The sequence below is a fragment of the Mustela nigripes genome, chromosome 3 (assembly GCF_022355385.1).
Source record: "Mustela nigripes isolate SB6536 chromosome 3, MUSNIG.SB6536, whole genome shotgun sequence".
NCBI classification, from domain to species: Eukaryota; Metazoa; Chordata; class Mammalia; order Carnivora; family Mustelidae; genus Mustela; species Mustela nigripes.
Genome location: NC_081559.1, coordinates 116,378,775 through 116,397,289, shown reverse-complemented (window position 1 = coordinate 116,397,289; position 18,515 = coordinate 116,378,775).

Sequence of the window (18,515 nt, the reverse complement as noted above, 5' to 3'; positions counted from 1 at the left end):
AAAGGACTTTGTCTTTCTGAAGATCAGCTGCTTAAGTCTTTTTGTGGTTTGAAAATGGGTCTTAAAGACATCCTCTTTTTACTTTTTTCCCCAAAATAATCTCTTAACATGATTTTTTTTTAGCCATCTGGAGAGGCTGGAAATAGCAAAAAGTGTTATTTTTGAATCCTTTATATCCAACTCCTTTATAGGTCCTTTCAATTTTGCTTGAAACGTGAATAGTTCCTTTTTAGCTCAGCTCTTTTCCTCTAATTTTACTACAGGCATCTAGAAAAAGCTAGGGCCTGGTTTGTTTTGTTTATTTTATAATATTCTATTTAAATATTCTATTAGTCTAAATCTTTGATCTCTCAGGTATATTTCCTGCCTTCCACATTATTGCAGGTGACAGTACTACCAAACTTTACATCACTGGGTGAAAAGGGAATCCTTTCCTTAGGGTGAAAAAAAATTTCCTTATTTTCGTTTAGCCATTACAGACAGCCTTCTCCAGGATATTTAAATTAAGGCTAATAGTCTCCTCAACACTGTCCTAGGTTCTGCCCATCTCTAACCCCAAAACAAATGTCAAATACTTCAGGTTTTTATTGTAATAGTATCCCTATTCCAGGTACTACATTATTTTCTTATTTGTATTGCTGATTACAAATAATCCCCAAAGCCTCAGGGCGCTGAACATCATTTTACAATTATGTCTCATGTTTCTGGATATTAACTGGGCGCAGCCTGGCAGTTCATAGTCAAGATTCTCATATTTTTGCAGCTAAGGATGGAGTAATCTTTAAGGGTTCCTTACTCATATTGGAGAGGGGATTGATGCCTATCTGGTGGGACCTCTGCTGGGCCTACCGGCTGGAAGCATTTCATGTGCCCTTTCCATGTGATCTGGGCTTACTCACCGTGGTGGCTCAGTCACAAAAATTGTCATGCCAAAAGGCAGGAAGTAGAAGCTACTTCTTCTTAAACCTTGGTCCTAGAAATAGATACGTGACATTTTTGCTATATTTTATTATTCAAACATTCACAGATCCCAGATTCAAGGAATAGAACATAGATTTATCTGATTTCTTGATGATATAAGTGTTAATGAATTTTCTTTCCCATATTTTAAAATTACCAGATAGCTTAATATTACAAAAATTAACAGGGCTACTGTATACATTAAGACACTTAAATGTGTATTAAGATCCATTACTCTGAATACAGATTTACATCTAGATTTACAACTAGAAGTCAGGAAAATTTCCAATCTTTATTGTACCTTTTCTATTTAAGAACTCCTTAAATGTTGCTCATTATTTTTCAGAGTCAAAGTGGCTATAATATTGCTTAACTTCTGCCACGCAAACACACACAAACACCATTTTTAACTACTGTGATTAACTTTATTGGATAAAGTGGTAGCTATTAAAAATGCGAGTGAAAGCTATTATTTTTACTAATGACTTCAACATAAATATGAATGGGACCTTTTAATAAACTTTAAAGTAATATTGTTAATTGGTGACATGTTAGCAAATTCAATATAGTAACCAAAAATTTGAAATAAGACATTTTAATAAGTTGGTTAATTGCAAAGTTAATATTTGAAAATAACAGTTTTTTATTTTTAAAATCAATAACTAACTAGAAAATAAAATGGAAGGAATTGTCTCATTATAGTATTGTCACACAAAATAGAAATCTGGAAAAACCTTAGCAAACAATACAGAATTCCTAAAAATTAGAAAACTCTAAAGCACTAAGTGAACCATAAATAAAATTACCATAAATAAGCATATGTCTTATTCTCAAATGCAAAGATCTGATATTATAAAAGTGTTACATTCATAAAATACAATGCAAGTCTAAAGTACTAATAGGAATTTTGTGAGAAAAAAAAGTCCTTAACAAAACATCAAAGTTACTCCTGCCATAGAAAAGATGGAGAATAACCTACACTCTTAGTTTACCAGTTTTGTCAATTCTTATAAAAATCTATAACTTTTTATTAATTTCTCAGTGATAGAACCTTTTCTATTAAGGAAATTAAAAAAAGTTTTTGCACAAATATTCAAATACTCAAGAAAGCTCAAATATTCATGTGTATGATTAATGAGAAATTAAATATTAATGAAATAAGAATTCAAAAATATTTGATGATTCATATATAACTTGCACAAGATATTTACCATTATCATCCACCATGAGATATAGTGATAAGACTAACTTATTGAAAACACAAAGATAAAAACCTGCTGACAAAGCGTTAATGTCTACTTCAAAAGTTAGTCATTATTATATTACATTAAGTAGCTTTTAACTCATGAAAGTTTCAGAGAGATAGTTTCTACCTCACTAATGAAGCTAAATCAGCCTGAGACACAAGTTTCTCCTTCCATTAATTTACCCATAGAATTCTTCAATTGGTTATAGAGCAGCGCTTCTCAAACGTCAATGTTGCATATGAATCTTGTTAAAATGCATATTCAGATTCATTAGACCTGGAAAAAAGAGATTTTGGATTTTTTTTTAAGATTTTATTTATTTATTTGACAGAGAGAGATCACAAGTAGGCAGAGAGGCAGACAGAGAGAGGAGGAAGCAGGGTCCCCACCGAGCAGAGAGTCGGATGCAGGACTCAATCCTAGGACCCTGAGATCATGACCTGAGCTGAAGGCAGCTGCTTAACCCACTGAGCCACCCAGGCGCCTGAGATTTTGGATTTTTTACAGACTTCCTGGTGATGAGAATGCTTTAAGGAGCAAGGTGTTAAGAGTTCATTGAACACTAGGCCCAGATGTATTTTACCCTAGTTCTTTGACTTCGGTTTTACAGTAGATTCAACATGGCAAAGGAGCGTAAATAATTGTCTATCTTGTCTCAAAGTTCTAGATAAAAATGTTCTTCCAAATAGTGCTATTTCCAGCAATACTTTGAAAATGTAAATAAAACAACAGTTATAGGGGGGCCTGGGTGGCTCAGTGGGTTAAAGTCTCTGCCTTCAGCTCAGGTCATGATCCTAGGATCCTGGGATCGAGCGAGACCCACATCAGGCTCTTCGCTCAGCAGGGAGCCAGCTTCCTCCTCTCTCTCTGCCTGCTTCTCTGCCTACTTGTGAACTCTGTCTGTCAAAAAATTAAATAAAATCTTAAAAAAAAATAAAAACAAACAGTTATCTACTTCCCTTCTAAGAAAACAAAATCATGTGTCAAAACAGTTTCTTATACCTGAATTTTCTGATGATTTCCGAGATTGAAAATGATACGAGAAACATGCATCTAATTACTCCATAAACAGCTACACTATTGATACCTTGATTTTTTTTAATAAGAGTTGAAAGAATCTTGTAACAGAGAAAAAATAAAATACAATTAAAATAAATAAATAAATAGTATTCTAAAATAAGAAAGAAAGAAAGAAAGAAAGAAAGAAAGAAAGAAAGAGAGAAAGAAAGAAAGAATAGTTTCATAACTACATAAGATTACTGCTACTGAAGCAAGTAAAGGAAAATTTAAAAATAAAACTAAGAAAGAAATTTAGACATTCACCCGCATAATAACATGTAGTATAATATTTAAAAAATATATTAATTATGTGAAATTTAACTACATTGGCTTCAATTTATGCTTTACATTTACTTTTGCATTATTCTATTCAACCTTTTTCGTTTTATGTTAGATGATTTGCTTTACCTTACCCCAGTTCAATATTTGCCCCAAAAGTGTAATAGATGGTACCTTATATTTTTTCTCTCCATGGAATATTTCACTTAAAAAAGAGTGTATTATTATCATATTAAATGAAATGTCAGATAATAATCAGTTAATAAATAATTCATTTTGTAGAATTGGGGCCAATTTGGTACTTTGATATCAGGTTTAACTGAGTTAAATAAGTCTGCTCTGCTTTTAATTATTTTTCAAAGATTTTATTTATTTATTTGAGAAAGAGAGAGAGAATAGAGGAGAGGCAGAGGGAGAAGCAGACTCCCTGATGAATAGGGAGCCTGACCCAGGCTTGATCCCAGGACCCTGGGAGCATGCCCTGACTGAAAGTAGATGCTTACCCAACTGAGCCACCCACGTGCCCCAAGTGTAGGATCTTCTCATGTCACCACCTTGAACTGAAACCTCCAGAAGCTCTTAAATTTAATATTGTCCCTCCTGTTTATTTTCATTTTTACTATCTGTGCTTTTGGAGAATTGTTCTAAGAATCATATCTTAAAATATACCATCTTAGATTAATATCCAACTTAATTTCAGAAACATACAAAATATTTAATCTGCTATAGCTGTCACCACTCCCTCTTTGATAGAAATGTCAGTTTAAGGCACCATAAGCCCATTAACACAGTCTTATAATTATTGCTTTATGCATTTATCTTTTAAATTGAACAAGTGAAGAAAAACCTTATCAAAATGGAACAAAAATATATTCTGTCTGTTTTATTAACCTAGTTACCCATGCTAGTGTTATTTCTTCATGTGAACTTGAGTTACATTCTATTTTTATTTCCTTTCAGCTTGACCTTTGTTAGTATTTTTGAAGGTCAGATCTACTAGCTTCAGATTCTTTTTTTCACCCTCCCTTCAGAATGCCCTAATATATCCTTCATTTCTGAAGGATACTTTTGCTGCTTGAAAAATTCTTCATTGAGAAATATTTTTCTTTTAGCACTTCAATGTTTTCTCATCTTCCTCATTTTCTTTTCTTTTTTTTTTAAGATTTTATTTATTTATTTGAGAGAGAGAGAGAGGATTCATGAGCAGGGGAGAGGGGCAGGGAGAGGGAGAGGCAGAGTCCCTGCTAAGCAGGGAACTCAATGTGTAACTTAATCCCAGGACCCCAGAACCTGAGCTGAAGGCAGCTGCTTAACCACCTGAGCCAGCTGGTCACTTCCCTCTCCATCATTTTCGATGAGAAATCACCTTTTAATCTTACTAAGAACACCTTGTCTAAGATAAGTCACCTTTTTTCCTACTACATTTATTATTTTCTGTTTTTATCTTTCAAGTTTTTTTTTTTAAAGATTTTATTTATTTATTTGACAGAGAGAGATCACAAGTAGATAGAGAGGCAGGCAGAGAGAGAGACAGGGAAGCAGGCTCCCTGCTGAGCAGAGAGCCCGATGTGGGACTCGATCCCAGGACCCTGAGATCATGACCTGAGCTGAAGGCAGCAGCTTAACCCACTGAGCCACCCAGGCGCCCCAATATCTTTCAAGTTTTGACTAATGTGTCTAGGTTGAATCTCTTTGAGATTATCATTTTTGTAACTTATTGTGCTTTTTGGATGTGTGATGTTTTGGTCAATTCTAAGAAGTTTCAGATCATTATTTCTTGAAATATGTTCTTCCTTTTCTGTCACTTTTTCCCTTCTAGGTCTCTGATATGTATGTTTGTACATATGATGATGTCCCACTTTTTTTTTTATTGCATTATGTTAGTCACTATTCAGTACATCATTAGTTTTTGATGAAGTGTTACATGATTCATTGTTTATGTAGAACACCCATTACTCCATGAAATTCATGTCTCTTTAATACCCATCACCAAGCTCACCCATCCCCCACACCCCTCCCTTCTAAAACTCTCCATTTGTTCCCCGGAGTCCATAGTCTCTAGTGGTTTGTGTCCCACTCTGATTTCTCCACCTTTATTTTTCCCTTCTTTTAATGTCCCCCATGCTATTCCTTATGTTCCACACATAAGTGAAATTGTATAATTGACTTTCTCTGTTTGGCTTATTTAACTTTGCATAATCTCCTCCAGTCCCATCCAAATTGCTGCAAAAGTTGTGTATCCATCCTTTCCAATGACTGAGTAATATTCCATTGTGTATATGGACCACATCTTCTTTATCTATTCATCTGTTGAAGGGCATCTTGGCTCTTTCCACATTTTGGCTATTGTGGACATTACTGTTATGAACATTGGTGTGCATATGGCCCTTCTTTTCACTACCTTTCTATCTTTGGGGCAAATACCCAGTAGTGCAATTGCTGTGTCATAGAGTAGCTCTAAGGTCAAATAATCTTCTACAAGGCAGAAAAATATATCCAATGGAAAAAAGACAGTCTCTTCAATGGTGCAGGGAAAATTGGACAGCTATGTATAGAAGAATGAAACCCAACTATTCTCTTACACCATACACAAACATAAACTAAATAAATGACCTCAATGTGAGAAGGAATCCATCAAAATCCCAGTAGAGAACATAGGCAGTAACCTCTTTGACATCAGCCACAGCAACTTATTTCAAGATATGTTTCCAAAGGCAAGGGAATGAAAAGTGAAAATAAACTTTTGGGTCTTCATCAAGATCAAAAGATTCTGCACAGCAAAGGAAAGAGTCAACAAAACAAAGAGGCAACCCACGGAATGGGAGAAGATATTTGCAAATGACTCTACAAAGGGCTGATATCCAAGATCTATAAAGAACTTCTCAAACTCAACAGCCAAAAAACAGATAATCAAGTCAAAAAATGGGCAGAAGACATGAGCAGACACTTCTCCAAAGAAGATATACAAATGGCTAGCAGACACATGATAAAGTATTCATCATCATTAGCCATCAGGTAGATTCAAATCAAAAACACATTGAGATACCACCTCACACCAGTTAGAATGGCAAAAATCAACAAGGGAAGAAGCAACAAATTTTGGAGAGGATGTGGAGAAAGGGGTTACCTCCTACACTGTTGGTGGGAATGCAAGTTGGTGCAGCCACTTTGTAAAACAGTGTGGAGGTTCCTCAAAAAATTAAAGATATCCCACTTTTCTTTAAGGCTCCATTTGTTTTCTTTATTCTTTTTTTTTCTACCTCAGTATGAATAATTCTAATAGACTCCTCTTAAAGTTAACTCATTCTTTTTTCTGTTTACTTTCATCTGATATTGAACACTTGTAGTATTTTTTTTAAGTTATCACAATTTTCAACTCCAGAAAACTATTTTGTTCTTTTACATAATTTATAGTTCTTTATTATTAGTTTCTGTTTGATAAGACATTTCTCTAATAATTTTATTTAGTGCTTCATGTATTTTTTTCAGTATTTTAGCAGAATTATAAAAGCCAATGTAAAGTTTTGGTCTTGTAATTATAAAATCCTGGTTTCCCCAAGGAGAATTTCTATTGACTGTTCTTTTTCTGTGTGTGAGCAAAATTTTCCTGTTTTTTTGTTGTTATTGTTGTTGTTATTGTTTTGTCTTGTTTGCTTGTTTTTATTTTTTTTCTTGAAAGGTGGGCATTTTAAATGACATAATGTGACAATTGTAAAAAACAGATTCCTGGGGACTATAGTTCTTCTGGTTTCACTTAATGAATTTTGTAGGCAAATTTTGTAATTTTTCTATCTTTTACTGTGTACTGACTGAAGTCTTTTTAGTTAGCTTACAAGTCAGCTAATGATTTAAATGATTTAAATGCCATCAACTAGTAAGTTCCTCACCCTTTATCAAGGGCTTTGAGTGTCTATTCGGTCATAATTTCAACACGTTAGTAGTTTACAATTTTTCTTAGGCACTGACTTCCTCCTTTGACAAAGCCTTAAGATCCCAAAGTAGCGAGAGATTAAAGCCTTATGTATTTCTAGTTCATTCAGATGACCTTGCATGTATGCATGCATTCCAGATCCCCAAGAATGTGCCAGAAACAAAGCTTTCTATCTGTACGTCATCTTATTTCATTCATATATGTATATATATATATATATATATATATATATATATATATGTATAATATCTATATAATGTATTTTATCCTGCTTCTTGTGTCATCCAACTGGTAGCTCTGTCTTAGGAAGCGGTGTTGTTAAGCATTGCCACTTATCATTTTCAACAAACACCCTGGATATAAAACTCTTGATGATTAAATTCTGAATTAGGTGAAATACGTATATGCCCCATGAATGAAACAATTTGGGGGAATCTTATACAGATCAAATAGATCAAATTTTCAAGTCTCAGGTTTCCAGGTGCTTTTTTAGGAACAATGAACCTGTCCCTTTCCAATGGTTACCAGGCTGCTGATCTTCATGATTCCATGGTTCTGATGAAGCTGGTTTTCAAGGCTACTATAGAGTTGAAGAGAGGGAGAATTGTAGCAGAACAAGTTGAAATTCTGCAAAGTTCACTATTTGCACCAAGATTTAACTGTTCTTGAATTTAGTCTTCTCAGATTGTTACAAGCTTTTGGGTAATTTTTGAGGTTCTGAGAATGTAGATTTTGAAAATTTTGACCAGTATTCTCCTTGTTTTTAGCTAGAGAAGTATTTTGGAGGTCTTTACTCTCTCTCTCTGCTAGCACTTACCTTTAGAGGGTAAATTTTCTCCTATCAATATTATAACTATATATAATTTTCTTTGTTTGCTAATACACTGACAAAAGGAGCTTAATGTGTCCAGACAGCATTTGTAATTTAATTTTTTAAAGATTTTATTTATTTATTTGACAGAGAGAGAGACAGTGAGAGAGGAAACATAGGCACGGAGAATGGAAGAGGAAGAAGCAGGCTTCCTACAGAGCAGGAAGCCTAATGCAAGGTTCAATCCCAGGATCCTAGGATCAAGACCTGAGCTGAAGACAGATGCTTAATTACTGAGCCATCCAGGTGCCACAGAATTTAGAATTTCAACTTAAGTGGACACTGTACTGCTCCAAGATTGTAGTATTCTCTATTAGAAACAAGGATTTCTAACCTGACAGAATCTAGTTATGGGTATGAGAAACACAAAATTGATATTTGACTGATAATGACTGCCGCTACAACCATGTATTGGCTACTAGACCCATTTATTCTAGCTATTAGGAACATAACACTATATATTGGCCATTAGTTCATATGCCATATCCTGGGAAAACACTCCATCCTGGGAGGGTGTTTATATTTCCTTGCCTCATGACATTGGTTTTATGTCACCTTTTTGGTCAATAAATTAGTGGATAAGATAAGAGTCAAGAATTGAAATTTTCTTATGAAGTGACATTTTTATTTTTATGGCTCTGCCATTATCATAGAATTATTAGCTAGCTAATACCATAAATTCAAGAAATAAAAAACATGAGAAGACTGGTATCAACCTACAACCTCCATTTTTGGCTTATATAAATGTATCATACTACTTCTAAATCAAGACACTAAATCTCATTCCCTCTATCAGCTAGTATCATGGAACCAATGAAAAGATATCAGAGGAAACATGGTACTCTGGATATACATAGGCCTAATACCAATATTCCTATTAGATCATGTAACTGATGTCACTGCACCTACTTAATCTTGTGAATCACTGGATCAGGTAATATCCAGCTCATAATATTCCCTTCATTTTTCAAAGTCATATTTCATTCTTTATAAGTTTCAGTAGCATGGCAGCTGTTGAATTTAGAAGAGGTGATAGTTCTAAGGGCTCTAGAATTCTGTGTGGTTCTGTTCTCTAATTTTTCTATCAGGGTTTATCAGAGACTCCATAAAGCATCATTATTAATCAAAAATAAATTTCCAGATTTACCTTGGGATTCTTTATGAAATTACATTGTAGCCCAACACTGCTGTGGGGCCCAGTCTTCCTCTGAGCTCTTCCTAGAGTTTGGATCTTTTCACATTTCCTGACAAATGGATTGTGTTTTGAAATATGTTAGATGCTGCCTCTAATTTTCAAAGAGGTCCTCTAAATACTTTGGATTTTTCATAGAGGTAGGGAATATCAGGTACAACTAATTGTCCTTTATCTTACAGCAAAGTCTCCCAAGGTTTTCTTAAAGGACCACATAGTAAATATTTTAGTATTGTATACTGTGTTCTCTGACACAGCTATTCAACTCTCTGCTGTTATAGCCTGAAAATAGATATAGATAATATGTTAATGGATGTGCAATGCAATTGCTGGATCAAAAGGTAGTTCTATTTTTAACTTTTTGAGGAACATCCTTACTCTTTTCCATAGTAGCTGACCAGTTTGCACTGCCACCAACAATGTAACAGTGTTTCCCTTCCACTGCATCCTCACCAAAACTTGTTTTTTTTCCCTCCTGTTTTATTAATTTTAGCTATTCTGACAGGTATGAGGTGATATCTCATTGTAGTTTTGATTTGCCTTTTTATCATGATGAGTGGTGTTGAGCATCTTTTCATATGTCTGTTGGCCATCTGTAGGTCTTCTTTGGAGAAATGTCTGTTCATATCTTCTCATTTTGAATTAGATTATTTGTTTTTAGTGCATGCTAAGTTCTATAGGTGCTTTATATATTTTGGATACTAACCCTTTATCAGACATGTCATTTGAAAATACCTTCTTCTCCCATTCAGTGTTTTTTTTTTTATTTTTTTTAATTTTTTATAAACATGTATTTTTATCCCCAGGGGTACAGGTCTGTGAATCAGCACTCACCAAAGCACATACCCTCCCCAATGTCCATAACCCCACCCCCCCTTCTCCCAACCCCCCTCCCCCCAGCAACCTTTTTATTGTTTTTTTTTTTTTTGCTTGTTTGTTTGTTTTAACGTTGTTGATTTTTTCCTTCACTGTGCAGAAATAACTTTGAGGTAGTCCCAATAGTTTATTTTTTGCTTTTGTTTCCCATGCTTCAGGAGACATATCTAGTAAGAAGTTGCTATGGATCTAGGATTTTAATGGTTTCCTGTCTCACATTTAGATCTTTAATACATTTTGAACTTATTTTTTATGGTGTCAGAAAGAAATCCAGTTTCATTCATCTGCATGCTGTTGTCCAATTTTCCCAACAACCTTTGTTGGAGAGACTTTTTCCCATTGGATATTCTTTTCCTGCTTTATTGAAGATTAATTGATCATATATTTCCGGGTTTATTTCTGGACTCTTTAGTCTTATTATAGCTTTGTAATATAACTTGAAGTCTGGTATTGTGATGTCTCCAGCTTTGTTTTGCTTTTGTAAGATAGTTTTGGTTATTCAGGGTCTTTCATGCTTCCATGCAAATTTTAGGGTTGTTTGTTCTACTTCTGTGAAAAATACTGTTGATATTTTTTATAGGAATTGCACTAAAGTTGTAGATTTTGGGGGGTCATCTGGATGACTCAGTCAGTTAAGCAGCTGCCTTCAGCTCAGGTTATGATCTTGGGGTCTTGGGATAAAGCCCCACCTCGGGCTCCCTGTTCAGTGGGGAATCTGCTTCTCCCTCTCCCTCCACACCTCCCTTGTATTTCAGACTTGTATTTCAGAATACAAGTCTTTTACTTCTTTGGTTAGGTTTATTCCTAGATGTCTTACAGGTTTTTATACAGTTGTAAATGTGATTAAATGCTTTATTTGTTTTTCTACTACTTCACTACTGGTGTATAGAAATGCAACAAATTTCTGTATGTTGATTTTGTATCATGTGACTTTGCCGAATTTGTATATCAGTTCTAGCAATTTTTTGGTTGAGTATTTTGGGTTTTCTATATATAGTATCATGTCATTTGCAAATAGTGAAAGTTTAACTTCTTTTTTGCTGATGTGAATTCCTTTTATTTCTTTATGCTGTCTTATTGCTGTAGCTAGGATTTCCAATACATTGTTAAATAACAGTGGTGAGAGTGGACTTCCTTGTCTTTTTCTGATGTTAAGGGAAAAGCTCTCAGTTTTTCCCCACAGAGGATGATATTAACTATGGGTGATTCTTAGAAACTTCAAAATTTGTGTTCCATATTTCAGTTGTGCATCTGAAGTCACTATAAGATAGTGACTCAAGACCTCAAGTCTAAATATAACTGCTCTAGAATTAACTTAAATTTGGTAGGCTGATTATTTAATATTGCTTCTTATTCATCCACTTAGAAATTAATTTTATTTGATGTCTTTCTTTCCCATACTCTATGCCCCTATGACAATTAATCTTTCTTTCCTATCTACTTCCTCCATTCTTATTGTTCTCAAAAAAGGGGTTTTACCTCGATCTATCCTATGTGTTACTCACTTCTGCTGCAAGTTCTATGTATTGCCTAACTACCTAGGCTGCCCAGGTGGCTGAGTTGTTAAACCTCTGCCTTTGGCTCAGATCATGATCCCAGGGTCCTGAGTTAGAGACTCACATCAGGGTCCCTGCTCAGTGGGAAGCCTGCTCCCCACCCCCACTCCTCCTGCTTGTGTTCCTGCTCTGGATATCTCCCCCTCTGTCAAATAAAAAAATAAAATGTAAAAAAAAAAAAATTAAAAACAAAACAAAACAAAAAATCAGCTTTCTATCCATAAATGACCATATGACTCCAAGGAAAGTTAAGAATAAAGGAGATACTGAAGAGTAAAAAGGGAACTCTGTCTTTAAATATATATTATTTACTTATTTGAGAGAATAAGTAAATAAAACTTATTTCCCCTGGGGAAAGGACAGTGGGGAGGGAGGGAGAAAATCTCAAGCAGAGTCCACACTGTGCATGGATCCCTATGCAGGACTCAATCTTACAACTCTTAGATCATAACCTCAGCCAAAATAAGGAGTCAGATGCTTAACTGACTGAGCCACCCAGGTGCACCAGTAAACTCTGTATTTTACCAAATGAGAAAATGTACCAGAAAAATCCACTGACTAATGCAAGATCTAAATAGAAATTAATAGAACACAGTTTTACCAAGTACTCCATGTCTTTACATGCATTTTTAAAATTGCCATATTCCACAATTTTGTTTCATAGCCTGCCCTTAATGATTTGTCTGAACTTAATGTCTTGATCGTTTCTAATACTACTCCAATGCAGTTTTGTATCTGCTTTTATTTTTGGCAGTATACAAACTAGACACTAAAGCAGCTTTTCAGCTTGAACATGTTCGGCCATTTTTTAAATATTGAAAACAGCTAAACTAGGGGTCATGTCCAATGTTTTTATAAAATATTTGGAGTTCTGAAACACAACCAAAGTAAATAGTAAAAACTAAAACATTGGGGGAGCCTGGGTGGCTCAGTGGTTTAGGCCTCTGCCTTCGGCTCAGGTCATGATCTTAGGGTCCTGTGATTGAGGCCCACATTGGGCTCTCTGCTCATCAGAGAGCCTGCTTCCCCCTCTGGCTCTGCTCCCCACTTGTGACCTCTCTCTCTGTCAAATAAATAAATAAAATAAAATAAAATAAAAAACCTGAAACATTGAAGATTTGAAATCTGAAAACTCTGAAAAACTGAAATATTGAAGAGTTAAGGATTATTAATTGTTAATGCCAAGAACATATCTCCAAGAATTTTTTCAGTGGTACTTATTTGTATGTTTTACATATACATTTTTAAACATAAATATTTTAAAATAAGTGATTATATAAACACAATACAGAAACTGCATGAGGCACTATTTATATTACAATCTATAAAAGTGACACCCCTACAGTGTATAATAGGTACACTTATAAAATATAATCATTCCAAGATTCATTACCAAAGAAAAATTATTTATTTGGAAACTGTTTGGAGAAGTCTAAACAAGCTGATTACAATGAAATGTATTCAATTGAAGTAAAATTTAAAAACACAGCACTTTACTACATGCTCTCTTTCCCCTCTGGATGTTAAATCTGGACAGTAATACTAGAAATTTTTTTGTCTTCCAGACCAGGGGAGGAGAACAGTGCCTGGAGAAAAGAAGAAATGACATACCTGGCAAAGAGGGCATGGGGACTTTTACGTAAGGAACAAAACCTGAACTTCTTTGGTTTCCACCAGTATTTTGTGAACTTGAAAATGTTCACCAGACAGAGATGTTTTATTTAATTAGATGACAAAGCAGTTTTGGGTCTTATTTTTATACAGCCAAATGGTTCATGCTCTTGACTAGAAGCAAGGAAAGAGTAACTAAACCAATACTGAACAATATTCATTATCCTAATTTTGAGCCTTGGAATCTCTGAAGATTGTACATCCAAGAAAAACATTTTTTTTTAAATTATATGTGTGTAAACTGCACTGTGTCTAAAACTTAGCAACTATACTCAGAATGGTATATGTGGAATATTTAAAAAGTGTTACCTGTTTGAAGCCAGAGTGACATGCCCCTCTCTCACAGTGGTATATCCTAGAGTGACCTTGTTTGGAATACCAAAGCCCTTTCACTGTCATGTTCCAGAGAATTTTGGAAATGTTTTGTTGCAGAATACTGATGCTGTGGTTTTCCCTGTCTGGACAGGGTGATCGAATACAAAATAGTTATAAGAAATTAGAAGAAGGGGACACCTGGGTTGCTGAGTCAGTTAAGTGTCTACCTTTCAGCTCAGGGCATGATCTCAGGATCCTGGGATAGAGTCCTGCATCTTTCTGCATTGGTCTCATTTCTCAGAGAAGAGCCTACTTCTTAATCTGCCTGCTTCTTCTTCTCCCTGCTGGCCCCCCTGCTTATGCTGTCTGTCTTATTCTCAGACAAATAAATAAAATCTTAAAAAAAAAATAGAAGAAGGGCCAGACTGAATAATATCTTTTCTCAAAGGAAGAGGAAGAAGGGCAAGTCTCCAAATGAGAAGCAAATTTTAAATTTGAAGACAACATGGTAAGAGCTTATATGAAGGACTTAACTATTTTTCTCCTTTTGCACTAGACTATAGGAATATTTATGATTAAAGTTCAATTTTTAACTTGACTTTAAAAAAATTCTGTATTTTAATTTTGTTTAGTTTATGTATCTTGATTTTCTCTGAGATACAAGTGAGCATTTATTAACATTTATAATGGTGGTGAGAAAACTAAAGGAAAAGATAATAAATAGGTATGGCTTTCTCTGTTACCTTTCTTTTTTTTCAAATTTTTTTTTATTTTTTTAATTTAATTTTATTTTTTTCAGTGTTCTAAAATTCATTGTTTATGCAGCATGTTTATTGCCGCATTGTTTTTGCATCATTGTTTATCCAGTCCTCTGTCCAATACATGGCCTCCATGATAACCACCACGAGGCTCACCCAGTCTCCCACCTCTCCCCTCTAAATTCCTAAGTTTGTTTCTCAGAGTCAACAGTCTCTCATGGTTTGTTTCCACCTCTGATTTCCCCAAACTCACTTCTCTCCATCTCCCAGTGTCCTCCATGTTATTCCTTATGCTCCACAAGTAAGTGAAACCATGTGATAATTGGTTCTCTCTGCTTGACTTATTTCACTCAGTTTAATATCCTCCAGTCCAGTCCCTGTTGATAAAAAAGTCTGGTATTCATCCTTTCTGATAGAGGCATAATACTCCATTGTATATATGGACCATGTCTTCTTTATCCATTTGTCTGTTGAAGGGCATCTTGGTTCTTCCCACAGTTTGGCAACTGTGGCCATAGCTACTGTGAACATTGGGATACAAATGGACCATCTTTTCACATCTTTATCTTTTGGGTAAATACCCAGTAGTGCAATGACAGGGTCATAGGGTACTTCAGTTTTTAATTTATTAAAAAATCTCCATACTTTTCCAAGGTGGCTGCACCCACTTGCATTCCCACTGAGAGTATAAGAGGGTTCCCCTTTCTCCACAGCATCTCCATCACTTGTCGTTTACTGTCTTACTGATTTTGGCCATTCAAATTGGTGTAAGGTGGTATCTTAATGTAGTGGTTTTTGTTTGTTTGTTTGTTTGTTTTCAGCATAACACTATTCATTATTTTTGCACCACACCCAGTGCTCCATGCAATCCATGCTCTCTCCAATACCCACCACCTTATCCTCCAACCTTCCACCCCCCACCACTTCAAAACTATCAGATTGTTTTTCAGAGTCCATAGTCTCTCATGGTTCACCTCCCCTTCCAATTTCCCCCAACTCCCTTCTCCTCTCCATCTCCCCTTGTCCTCCATGCTATTTGTTATGCTCCCAAATAAGTGAAACCATATGATAATTGACTTTCTCTGCTTGACTTATTTCACTCAGCATAATCTCTTCCAGCCCCGTCCATGTTGCTACAAAAGTTGGGTATTCATCCTTTCTAATGGAGGCATAATACTCCATGGTGTATATGGACCACATATTCCTTATCCATTCATCCGTTGAAGGGCGTCTTGATTCTTTCCACAGTTTGGCGACCGTGGCCATTGCTGCTATAAACATTGGGGTTCAGATGGCCCTTCTTTTCACTACATCTATATCTTTGGGTTAAATACCCAGGAGTGCAATGTCAGGGTCATAGGGAAACTCTATTTTTAATTTCTTGAGGAATCTCCACACTGTTCTCCAAAGTGGCTGCACCAACTTGCATTCCCACCAACAGTGGAAGAGGGTTCCCCTTTCTCCACATCCCCTCCAACACATGTTGTTTCTTGTCTTGCTAATTTTGGCCATTCTAACTGGTGTAAGGTGGTATCTTAATGTGGTTTTATTTTGGTTTTATTTTGGCTAGTGATGATGAACATTTTTTCATGTGTCTGATAGCCATTTGTATGTCTTCATTGGAGAAGTGTCTGTTCATATCTTCTGCCCATTTTTTGATATGATTGTCTGTTTTGTGTGTGTTGAGTTTCAGGTGTTCTTTGTAGATCCTGGATATCAACCTTTTGTCTGTACTGTCATTTGCAAATATCTTCTCCCATTCCGTGGGTTGCCTCTTTGTTCTGTTGACTCTTTCCTTTGCTGTGCAGAAGCTTTTCGATCTTGATAAAGTCCCAAAATTTCATCTTCGCTTTTGTTTCCTTTGCCTTTGGAGACATATCTTGAAAGAAGTTGCTGTGGCTGATATCGAAGAGGATACTGCCTATGTTCTCCTCTAGGATTCTGATGGATTCCTGTCTCACGTTGAGGTCTTTTATCCATTTTGAGTTTATCTTTATGTATGGTGTAAGAGAATGGTCGAGTTTCATTCTTCTACATATAGCTGCCCAATTTTCCCAGCACCATTTATTGAAGAGACTGTCTTTTATCCACTGTATATTTTTTCCTGTTTTGTCGAAGATTAATTGACCATAGAGTTGAGGGTCCATATCTGGGCTCTCTACTCTGTTCCACTGGTCTATGTGTCTTTTTTTTTTTTTAAGATTTTTATTTATTTATTTGACAGAGAGAGATCACAAGTAGGCAGAGAGAGAGAGAGAGAGGAAGGGAAGCAGGCACCCTGCCGAGCAGAGAACCCGATGCAGGGATCAATCCCAGAACCCTGGGATCATGACCTGAGCGGAAGCCAGCGGCTTTAACCCACTGAACCACCAAGGCGCCCCAATGTGTCTGTTTTTATGCCAGTACCATGCTGTCTTGGTGATCACAGCTTTGTAGTAAAGCTTTATATCAGATAACGTGATGCCACCAGTTTTATTTTTGTTTTTCAATATTTCCTTAGTGATTTGGGGTCTTTTCTGATTCCATACTAATTTTAGGATTATTTGTTCCAGCTCTTTGAAAAATACGGCTGGAATTTTTATTGGAATGGCATTAAAAGTATAGATTGCTCTAGGCAGTATAGGCACTTTAACAATGCTTATTCTCCTGATCCAAGAGCATGGAATGGTCTTCCATCTTTTTTGTGTCTTCTTCAATTTCTTTCATGAGTGTTCTGCAGTTCCTCGAGTACAGTTCCTTTACCTCTTTGGTTAGGTTTATTCCCAGGTATCTTAATGGTTCCTGGTGCTATAGTAAATGGAATTGATTCTTTAATTTCCCTTTCTGTATTTTCATTGTTAGTGTATAAGAAAGCCACTGATATCTGTAGGTTGACTTTGTATCCTGCCATGTTCCTGAATTGCTATATGAGTTCTAGTAGTTTGGGGATGGAGTCTTTTGGGTTTTCCATATAAAGAATCAAGTCATCTGCGAAGAGAGAGTGTTTGACTTCTTCATTGTCAATTTGGATACCTTTTATTTCTCTTTATTGTCTGATTGCTGTTGCTAAGACTTCTAATACTATGTTGAACAAGAGTGGTGAGAGTGGACATCCTTGTCATGTTCCTGATCTCAATGGGAAGGCTGTAAGCTTTTTTCCATTGAGAATTATATTTTCTGTGGGTCTTTCATAGATAGATTTGTTGAAGTTCAGGAATGTTCCCTCTATCCCTATACTTTGAAAGATTTTAATCAGGAATGGCTGTTCGATTTTGTCAAATGCTTTTTCTGCATCAATTGAGAGGACCATGTGTTTCTTCTCTCTTCTCTTATTGATTTGTTCTATCACATTGATTGATTTGCGAATGTTGAATCATCCTGTAGCCCAGGGATGAATCCCACCTGGTCATGGTGGATAATCTTTTTAATGTGCTGTTGGATCCTGTTTGCTAGGATCTTGTTGAGAATCCTAGCATCCATATTCATCAGTGATATTGGTCTGAAATTCTCCTTTTTGGTAGAGTCTTTGCCTGGTTTGGGGATCAGGGTAATGTTGGCTTCATAGAAAGAGTCTGAAAGTTTTCCTTCTGCTTCAATTTTCTGAAACAGCATCAGGAGAATAGGTGTTATTTCTTCTTTGAAAGTTTGGTAGATTTCCCCAGGGAATCCATAAGGTCCTGGGCTCTTGTTTTTTAGGAGTTTTTGATCACCGCTTCAATTTCATTACTAGATATAGGTCTATTCAGGTTGTCAATTTCTTCCTGGCTCAATTATGGGAGTTTATAATTTTCCAGGAATGCATCCATTTCATCTAGTTTGCT